The sequence below is a fragment of the Leucoraja erinacea genome, chromosome 10 (genome assembly GCF_028641065.1).
Source record: "Leucoraja erinacea ecotype New England chromosome 10, Leri_hhj_1, whole genome shotgun sequence".
NCBI lineage: Eukaryota > Metazoa > Chordata > Chondrichthyes > Rajiformes > Rajidae > Leucoraja > Leucoraja erinaceus.
The window spans coordinates 50,910,453-50,921,341 of NC_073386.1; positions in this window are offsets into that span (position 1 = coordinate 50,910,453).

Genomic DNA, 10,889 nt, shown 5'->3' on the forward strand with positions numbered 1-10,889 from the left:
AGAATTAAAGTGTCCAGCAACCGGGAGATCAGGTTGGTTCATGTGGGCTGAGTGAATATGTTCAGCGTAACGATTGCCCTGTCTACGTTTGGTCTCACCGATGTATAAGAGTCCACATCTTGAACACTGAATATAGTAGATGAGCTTGGAGAAGTTGCAAGTTAACCTCTGCCTAACCTGAAAGGACTGTTGGGGACCCTGGACAGGGAGGAGGTATAGGGACAGGTGTTGCATCTTCTGCGGTTTCAGGGGAAGGTTCCTGGGGAAGGGGGTGGCTTGGGTGGGAAGGGATGAGTTAACCAGGGAGTTGTGGAGGGAACGGTCTCTGCGGAAAGCGGAAAGGGGTGGAGATGGGAAAATGTGGCTCGTGGTGGGGTACCCTTGCAGGTGGCGGAAATTTCAGATGATTATGTGGTGTATGCGACGGTTGATGGGGTGGAAGGTAAGGATTAGGGGGACACTCTCTGTTGCAACTAGGGGGATGGGGAGCAAGGGCAGAGCTGCGGGGTACCGAGGAGACATGAGTAAGAACCTCATCTATGATGGGAGAGGGGAACCCCCATTCCCTAAAGAATGTGGACATCTCGGATGTCCTTGTATGGAACACTTCATCTTGGGCACAGATGCAGCATAGACGGAGGAATTGGGAGTTGGGGATAGTCTATGCTGGAAGCAGGCTGGGAAGAAATGTAGTCGAGATAGTTGTGGGAGTCAATGGGTTTTCAATAGACGCCAATCAATAGACTATTTCCTGTGATGGAGACTGAGATCAAGAAAGGAGAGGGAATTGTCGGAGATGGTCCAAGTAAATTTGAGTGCAGGATGAAAATTGATGGTGAAGTTGATGAAGTCCATGAGTTCTGCATGGGTGCAGGAGGTAGCTCCGATGCAGAAGTCAATGTAACGGGGATAGAGTTTGGGGATAGGGCCAGTGTACGCCTGGAACAGGGATTGGTCAATATATCCTACAAAGAGGCAGGCGTAGCTGGGGCCCATGCAGGTGCTCGTAGCCAGCCTTGCACTTGGAGGAAGTGGGAGGAGTCAAAGGAGAAGTTATTAAGGGTGAGGACCAGTTCCACTAGGCGGAGTAGAGTGTTAGTAGAGGAAATGGCCACCGGGTGGTGCCAGCAATGGCTGCTTCACCAACAGTCTGTCTGTCCCTTCTTTCTTCATTGTTTAAATAGTATGTGTCAAATTTTTTTTTTTTAGAGTTCTTTCCTTCCATCACAGTGAGGAATGTGGGGAATCTGCTGTGGTGATTATTTATGTTAACTTTTATGTAGTTGTGTGTAATGTCACTTCCCCCCCCCCGTATGACTGTATGGTAATTCAATAAAAGACAATATTGACTATAAAAGACCTTTGAAACCTTTGACATCTTTGAAATTGAATGGTTCTGCGGTCAAGGAAGAAATGGAGGGCTTTAAGGCCTTCCTGGTGGGGGTGGAGGTGTGGAGTGACTAAACGCCCATAATAAAGATGAGGGAGTGGGGGCTCGGAAAGCAGAAGTCATTAAAGAGAGGAAGGGCTTGTGAAGTATCTTGGACATAGGTCGGGAGAGATTGGACATGGGATAGGATGGAGTCGAGGTACATGGAAATCATTTACACAGTTACATAGACAATAGGTACAGGAGTAGGCCTTTCGAGCCAGCAATACCATTCAATGTGATCATGGCTGATCATCCACAATCAGTACCCCATTCCTGGCTCCTCTCCATGCCCCATGATTCCACTAGCCCTAAGAGCTCCATCTAACTCTATTTTGAATGCATCCAGTGAATCGGCCTCCATTGTCTTCTGAGGCAGGGAATTCCACAAATTCACAACTCTCTGTGTGGAAGGCGGCGCGACTCTGGTCAGCAGCGGCCTCTGCAGCCCGTCCGCGTTTTTTATTATTTTCTGTCTATGTTTCTATGTAGTTTTTGTTATTTTTTGTTGGGGTGTGTGTGTGGGGGGGTGTGAGGGAGGGGGCAACTTTTAAATCTCTCCCTGCACGGGAGACCCGACCTTTTCTTGTCGGGTTTCCGTTGTCGTTGGGGCTGCAATGAGGTGCGGCCTCCAACAGAAGAAGCCGGGGACTCTGGTGCCAACGACTCGCCGTCACCGTCGTGGAGCTGGCCGAGTCCGGAGCGGGTGGAGCGGTGGTGGAGCACTACTGCTGCTGCTGCTGCTGCTGCTGTGGCCCGACCTCTGGAGATTATGAGGCTGCAACTGCGGGTCTGCGGACGGTGGCACCGGGAGCCCGCGGGTCCCTGGAGGGAGACCGCTTTTCAGGGCTCCTGCAACGGCGACTTCTCCCGCCCGAGTTGCGGGGTCGAAGAGCTCCTGGAGCGAGGCCTAACATCACCGCCCCGCGCGGCTTGGAATGGCCGCGGGACTCTGCGAGCGCACGCCGGGGGCTCTAACACCAAGACCCGGTGTGCGATCTTGCACCACCCGGCGTGGCTTTAATGGCCGCGGGACAATCGCCATCGCCAGCCGGGGGCTTTGACTTTGACTCTGACATCGCGGGGGGGAAAGTGCAGTGGAGAGATGTTTTTTTGGCCTTCCATCACAGCAATGTGATGGATGTTTATGTAAAATGCAAATTATGTTGTGTCTGGGGTCTATTTGTTTGTAATGTATGGCTGCAGAAACGGCATTTTGTTTGGACCTCAAGGGGTCCAAATGACAATTAAATTGACTACAGGTGCACAACCTTTTATCCGACAGCCTTGGGACCAGACACTTTTCGTAATTTGGAATTTGTCGGTCTTCGGAATGGAAATTTTTTAACGTAGATTTTAATGGCTGGCTCAGTGGTAGAGTGCTCGGCTCATATCCGCAAGGTCGCGAGTTTGCGCCTTGATCCCGGCAGTTCCTCGGTCGCGAGTTTGAGTCTTCAGTGTAGTTTTTTCTTGCAGAATAAATGTCTGTATGAAATGCAGTGTGTTGAATGAGTTCCTGAATTTGTAAATGTGACCGCAGCATTGAATCACCTCTCACACTCATGTCACCCTAGCGGGGCTACATGCCCTAAGGCGGCCTAAGGCGACATTTTCACACTATTATATCCGTGTGCAGCAGAGGCGACGTGCATTTGGCACTAAACGTGAGCTTTGGTGTGCAGACATCCTGGAAAAAATGTCTGGTTTCTTCCAGGTAGGCGATATACCCTCCCGCGCAATATACCCTCCACTTCTCTTTTTAGTTCCCCTTTCTTCCAGGACCGACCTGAGGTTCCGCTGTCACCTCTGCGGGCCGCCCTCGGTGAACGTCCTGTTTCCCTGTCCTGGGATAGATAGCAGGGGGCGATCAAACAGCACAATACCCCCTCCCCCTCCCCCCCCCCCCCACCCCAACTCCAGAGGAATCCGCTCCCCGATGGGCCGCTACGGCGACAAGTGGCAGTTCGCCCACAGCCCGAGCTGCGCGACCTCAAGAACAAGACGACCACCTTACGCACCATCAGTTTCTGCCCATACGGGGAGCGTGTTCCTCTGGAGTTGGAGCGGGGCTGGGCTGGAGTTGCTGATCTGGAATCTCCGTGCTTGCAGTGGGCCTGGGGGTCGGTGTCCCGATGAGGGGGCACAGCTCGGGCTGTGGGCGAACTGCCACTTGTCGCCGTAGCGGCACATCGGGGAGCGGCTTCTGGTGGTCCTGACGTCTCCCGCTAGTTCGCAGTTTTCCTCTGGAGTTGGAGCGGGGCTGGGCTAGAGTTGTTGCTGGCTGTGAGTCTCTGGGATCTCCGTGCTTGCAGTGGGCCTGGGGGTCGGTGTCCAGCCCAGCCCCGCTCCAACTCCAGAGGAACCCGGGTGGCAGATGAGGGGGCACAGCTCGGGCTGTGGGCGAACTGCTACTTGTCGCTGTAGCGGCCCATCGGGGAGCGGCTTCTGGTGGTCCTGACGTCTCTCAGCTCCTGTCCAGGGGGATGGCCGGAGACGTCAGGACCAACAGGAACCCGCTCCCCGATGCGCCGCTACAGCAACAAGTGGCAGTTCGCCCACAGCCCGAGCTGCGCCCCCTCATCTGCAACCCGGGTTCCTCTGGAGTTGGAGCGGGGCTGGGCTAGAGTTGCTGCTGGCTGTGAGTCTCTGGGCTCTCCGTGCTTGCAGTCGGTGTCCCGTTGGTCCTGAAGTCTCCGGTCACCCCCCTGGACTGGAGCTGAGACTGGGAACTGTACCGCCCTTGCCCCCTCCCTCTGCAACTGCAAACAACCCCACAGTTCCCAATCTCAGCTCCTGTACAGGGGGTGGCCGGAGACGTCACAGCCCGAGCTGCGCCCCCTCATCCGCAACCTCAAGACCAAGACGCACCTTGCACACCATCAGCTTCGGTCCCTACGGGGAGCGTGTTCCTCTGGAGTTGGAACGGGGCTGGGCTGCTGCTGGCTGTGGGTCTCTGGGATCTCCGTGCTTGCAGTGGGCCTGGGGGTCGGTGTCCCGTTGGTCCTGACGTCTCCGGTGATTGGCACTAGCTCCGACGTGAAGGCAGTGCAAAGCCCCCGCGCCGGTGCAATGGGCGGGGAGCTGGAGAGGGGAGGGAAGGGGTCACACACATGGCCGGGAAGCAGAGGGGTGTAGGTGGGGTGAAACTGAAGGGAGCGACAATCTACTGCTGCCTGCACGCTGAGTTAAAAAGTTCCCACGCAAGACTCACGATACACTGTGTATCGTGAGTCTACCGTGGGAACTTTTTAACTCAGCGGGCAGGCAGCAGCAGATTGTCAATTATTAACCCTCCCGCGCAATATACCCTCACCTTCTCTTTTATGGATGGGGATTTAGTTTCCCTTTCTTCGAGGACCGACCGGAGGTTCCTCTGTCACCTCTGCGGGCCGCCCTCCGTGAACGTTTTCAAGGACCTTTTTTCAAGGACTGAAAAAATGTCGCTATTCGGAGGTTTTCGTTATTTGGATCTTCGGATAAAAGGTTGTGCACCTGTATTGACTATTGACTATTGACTATTGGAAACGTTTTTCCTCATCTCAGTTCCAAATTGCCTTCCCCTTATTCTTAAACAGTGGCCCCCTGGTTCTGGACTCCTCCAACGTCCTGTACAACCGCAGAAGGACCTCTTTGCTCCTATACTCAATTTCCGTTGGACAGGAGCAGGCAGAAACAATGGGTCTGCCATGGCAATTGTGTTTATGGATAAGGTAAAATTGGGCTGTGCAGGGCTGGGAAACGATAAGGTTGGAGGCTGTGGAAGGCAGGCAGCCAGAAGTGATGAAATCAGACATGGTATGTGAGATTAAGGCCTGGTGCGCGTCTGTGGGATCATGGTCCAAGAATAAGTAGGAGGAGGTGTCCGAGAGTTGGCGCCTGGCCTCAGTGCGCTCTGAGAGTTGGCGCAACTGTACCGTACTGGGCTTCCCAAGTGGCTGATACATGACCATGTATTCTACCCTGATACCTCCTAATTCTAGTGAGATCATTTTGTCATCAGAAAGAGTTCAGTAACACAAAGGAGGAAGCTTTTAAATAATTACCCTAGACATGAAATTCCTGTATACTCTGCAATGTTTGGTTTTAATCCTTTACATTAAACTACCTACTTTTACAATGCAATTTATGATTTGTTTTTCCTATGTTCTTACCACATCTGGCGAATTTTGTATGTTGGTAAAACAATGTTATAACACACGTGGGATCTCTTGGAACATAGCATTCTTGAATTGCATAATATTGCACTTGTTATGAAAGAATGATTAACCCTGTGCTTGGTGTTGAAGTAGATTGCCTAATTGTAACACATATAGATACCTAAAAGGAAATATAACTATTACAAGAATGTAAATCTGAGTGTTCATTATTTTCAATATCTATAACTCCAATCAACTCCCACTTATGCTCATAAAAACTTTAAAGTTCTTGTAAGTCCAAAGTCAAAGCATGTTTTGTAATTCCTCAAATTCTTTCTGGTTAAAATAATTTTGGAATTTGTTGGGTTTTTTAAATTTGTTTCTCCTTTAAGTTTTTAATGATTGAGACCAATGTCATTGAGTGCATGAAAACCTTTATTGTGACTATCAACTGTCTGAACTTTATGGGAAGGTTTTACCATTGAATGTCTTCATAACCAAGTTTCTTCCCAGCTATTATTAGGCAACTGAGCCATCCTATCAACAACTCGAGAGTGGTCCTGAGCTACCATTTTCCTCATTCGAGACCCTCAGACTATCTTTAATCGGACTTTACTGGATTTACCTCAAGTTGCACATGCATCGGGGTGGGAGATAGCAACTTCCACGTGGTCCGCCCTGTTTCGACGAATGCAATCAACCTGGCGTGCACAATCAAGTGAGATCAAATAGAACAAGTTGTCCTACAACTTTAGGCTGTGCACACAAGAAGAAGAAGCACATGCATCCATACACTAAACATTATTCCCTTTATCTCTGTGTCTGTGCACTGTTTTTTTGTGTTTTTTTTAATATAATCAAAAATATTTATTCAAATATTAAAATAGTATTTACAATACAATAAAACAAAACACCACCATAATACAAGACGAACAAATATGCTAAGCAACTGCTAAACAACTATATTGCAATCCTTGTCCAGGATCCATACAACCCCCCTCGGTGCCCAGCGGTCGCGGAACGCCCTCAGGGGGCCCGTAGACAGGGTGTATTCCCTTTCCATCCGCACCCGGGCACGGACGTATCCCCGGAAAAGGGGCAGGCAGCCGGCTCGGGTAGAGCCCTCCACCGTCTGGCGCCTTGACTCGCGGATGGCCAGCTTGGCCAGGCCCAGGAGCAACCCAACCAGGACATCTTCAGCCCTACCCTCTCCCCTACGCACAGGGTGTCCAAAGATGAGGATGGTGGGTGAAAAATGCAGCCAGAAGGCAAGGAGCAGCCCCTTTAGGTATTGAAACAGTGGCTGCAGCCTCACGCACTCCATGTACACGTGGTACACAGACTCTTCCAGCCCGCAAAAGTGGAAGGCGAGTCTGTGAACCGCGAGAGAAACAGGTTGCAGGGAACACCTCAGTGCAATACCCTCCACCCCAGGTTCCCAATGTAGAGGGGGAGAATCCCTGCATAGAGGGTCCTCCACCGGGGGCCCCCCTCACGACCAGAAGGCAACACCGACCGCCACTTGGTGTCTGGACGGTGGACCAGGGCGAGGAAGTGCAGGGTTTGGAGGAGGTGTGTCTGTGCACTGTGGGTGGCTCAATTGTATCAAGTATCAAGTATCCTTTATTGTCATTCAGACCCAGTTGGAGGCCGCCAGCTCCGCGATTAGGCCTCAGCACAGACGGAGACGGGGGATATGACAAGAAAAGGTCGCATTCCCCCGAAGGAAGAGACTAAAACAAGTTTCTCCCCCCCCCCCACACACATACACAACTAAAAAATTATAATCATAATATGATTGTAATCATATATAGTCTTTCCGCTAACTGGATACCACATAAAAAAAAGCTTTTCACTGTATCTCGGTACACGTGACGATAAACTGAACTGTGTTCTCATTTTTTTCCTTTTTAACTCATTTAGATAATTGTTTTCACATTCTCTGTTTATCTCATAGAGCCTTAAAAGTGACGGATTATACACCAACAACAGAGTTTCAAAAATTACCAAGCCTCACCCTAGGCAAGCAACTTGCACTCTGTCCAGCAAGGCCTCGCCACCATTTTAACTCCGCTTCCCCATAGTGTTACATCTGGCTGACCGTGACTTCTGGGTCAGAAACATCAGACTGGCATCGGCTTGGAAAAGGAATAATAACGGCTGCACCATTTCTGTTATTCTTATTGCTCATGCCATGAACATGGTGGCCAAGTCAGCCGAGGTGGAATTCAGAGGCCCCCTAACCAGGTCTGGTGTCCGACAGCCCCCAATAAGAGCTTTTATGGACGACCTTACCATCACCACAACACACGATGACCCCAGATCACATCACTGAAGATGCGGCCCAGCGCATCTAGAAGATGTATATTTCACACAAACTCTGTCAGTTTAATAACACTAATTCGGGGGGGGGGGGAATACCATTGCAACATAAAATTTGAAAGATACTAAAGCCGATTTTGCATGTCAGAAATCGCACCAAAGAGTTAAGAGTTATATTGCCAAGAGGCTATAATTTTTATTTGGATGCAAAATTAAAAATACTTTGACTATTGGGGAAATTAATGCCTTTGAAACAAAATGCAACTGAAGAAAGCCGACATGAAATGTTATAGTTTGGCCCAAATTTCTAAAATACAATCTAATCTGAACATCCTTGCAGAAAAGAACATTAATTATGATCCTGTCTCCAGACGATATAAGTAGGTTGTCAGGCATTCAACAAATCATAAAATAATCATGCATCCTAAATTTATAGTGCAAACACATGGCATGGGAACAGCAGTGTTTATGTACTTGATGTTAATTGAATCTGACCTTCTATTTCATTGGATGGCGTCATTCTTTCCATTGAAGAATTAATGGAATCACGGGTGCCTCTGAATCACTCTTGCTCCCCTTCATGTCTTGACATCCAATGTCTGAGTAACACTTTCAAATGATAAAACAGATTAGCAGAGGGCTCTCTGGGGATATGTGTGGTCCCAAAAAATAACCAAACAGCCGCTGCCTGATTTTACAACTCCACAAAACACACTCAACACACTCAAATAAGCACATGTTCCTAAATGCTTAGACCAAACAAATCTTTGCAAACTGGGTCTTATGAAAATGACCTGGAAAATAGAACAGTACAGCACAAGAACAGGCCTTTACGGTCCACAATATCTGTGCTGAACATAAAGACCATCTCGAGTATTTAATAGTGAATGGCAAATTGTAGTTTGTGTGGAATGACTAACCGGGTAAGTTTAGTAGGTGTTACTTAAAACATACTAAAAGGTACAAAATTTCATGGAGAGAGAAAGGAGCAATTGAACAATGTTACACTGCCCACTGTTTTATTAAAAGCTGACAGTTGCTATTTATATATAATCTATGACAGAAAGACAAATTAATGCAATGACATACACCACTATGTAGCAGTGGTTAAACATATATATTACTTATACATTGAAAGTGTAGACTTAATGTTTTAATTACAATGTTAATTTAATCCTGTTACATAAATGTATTTTATGCAGAATTTTCAATTTTAAAAATCTTTAATAGATTTCAAGTCAAGTTAAGTCAAGTCAAGACAAGTTTATTTGTCACATACACATACGAGATGTGCAGTGAAATGAAGTGAAAAGTGGCAATGCTCGCGGACTTTTGTGCAAAAGACAAACAACAAAACTGCTCTCACCCCAACCATGGACTGTTTACCCTCCTACCATCCGGGAGGCGCTACAGGTCTCTCCGTTGCCGAACCAGCAGGTCGAGGAACAGCTTCTTTCCGGCGGCTGTCACTCTACTCAACAACGTACCTCGGTGACTGCCAATCACCACACACCCCCCCCCCCCGGACACTTATTATTATTTATTCAAATCGTTTGCTATGTCGCTCTTCAATGGAGATGCTAAATGCATTTTGTTGTCTCTGTACTGTACACTGACAATGACAATTAAAATTGAATCTGAATCTGAATCTGAAAACAACCAAACAAATTATAAACACAATCATAACACACATATTCTTTGATTTGATTTTTATTCTCTCTATCTCTGTCTCTCTATCTGTCTCTCTCTCTGTCTGTCTGTCTGTCTGTCTGTCTGTCTGTCTATCTATCTATTCCTCTCCAGAGTAGTATCTTGGAGGAGATGTTGGAGACTCACTGTGATGGATGTTTATGTAAACTGTGTTAAGTGTGGGTCTTGGATTGTTTTGTAATGTAAAAAACTGTAGAAATTATATTTCGTTCAAACCTAGGTTTCAATGACAATAAATTGCATTCTATTCTATTCTATCTTCAATTACTTCCTGGTTCTCCTGAGGATAACCTCGCATTTGTTTCCTTTGGTCACTGACCTTTCTGCCAATGAACCTTCTGCCAATTGCTTTCTCTAGAAAAATACCTCATGGTTTTGAATACCCGCATTCAGTTTCCCCTGGAGACACAAGGGAACCACAGATGTTGGAATCTTGAGCAAAGCACAGAGTGCTGGAGAAAGTCAGTGGGTCAGGCAGCATCTCTGAAGAACATGAATAGGTGACGTTTTGTATTTGGACCTTCATCAGACTGATCCCTTGTATCTTCTTACTATTTCAATATCTTGTAGCTACGTTAAATAAGATTTCATTGAAATACGACTATTGTCTGGACAACCCACCATGTACAGAGCCATGCAGACTATCCCTAATTAACCCATTCGCTTCCAAAAGGGGAGTTAATCCTAACCTGAAGCATCCACTCCAATAGCTTCCCTACCAATAACGTGAGGCTCACCGGCCATGAGTTATCTCTATTTCCCTTCTTGGACAAAGCAACGACATTAGCTACTCTCCAGCCCTCTGGGACCTCGTCTGTGGCTAGAGAAAATGCAAAGATCTTCATCAAGGTTCGCGCAATCTCCCTCTTACCTCTCAATAACCTGGGATAGATCCCATCAGGTCGAGGGGATTTATCCACCTTTATGCTCTTCAAGAGCCCCAATTTAGTCATTCTTAATCTGAAACTGAAAAAACTGCCTCCATATTAATAATCTTCACATTGATTTCAGTGTCCTCCATGTCGTTCTCATTTAGTACATCATCTGCATTCCCTGACTGCAAGCAACAATTTTCCTCCTTTATCCTCAAGTTGGGAATTATTTTCTAGACTAATTAATGTTCACCGTACAAATTGGCTTGTCATGTACATCGCTGATTAATAGCATAATCCTGGACTCTAATAGCTTGCACATCTGATTTGAGTAATTATTGATTTGCTCTTTAAAGATCTCTGTCACAACATTGTCAAAGCAAGAAATGATTTGCAAAGGACAATATCATTATTTTTTTA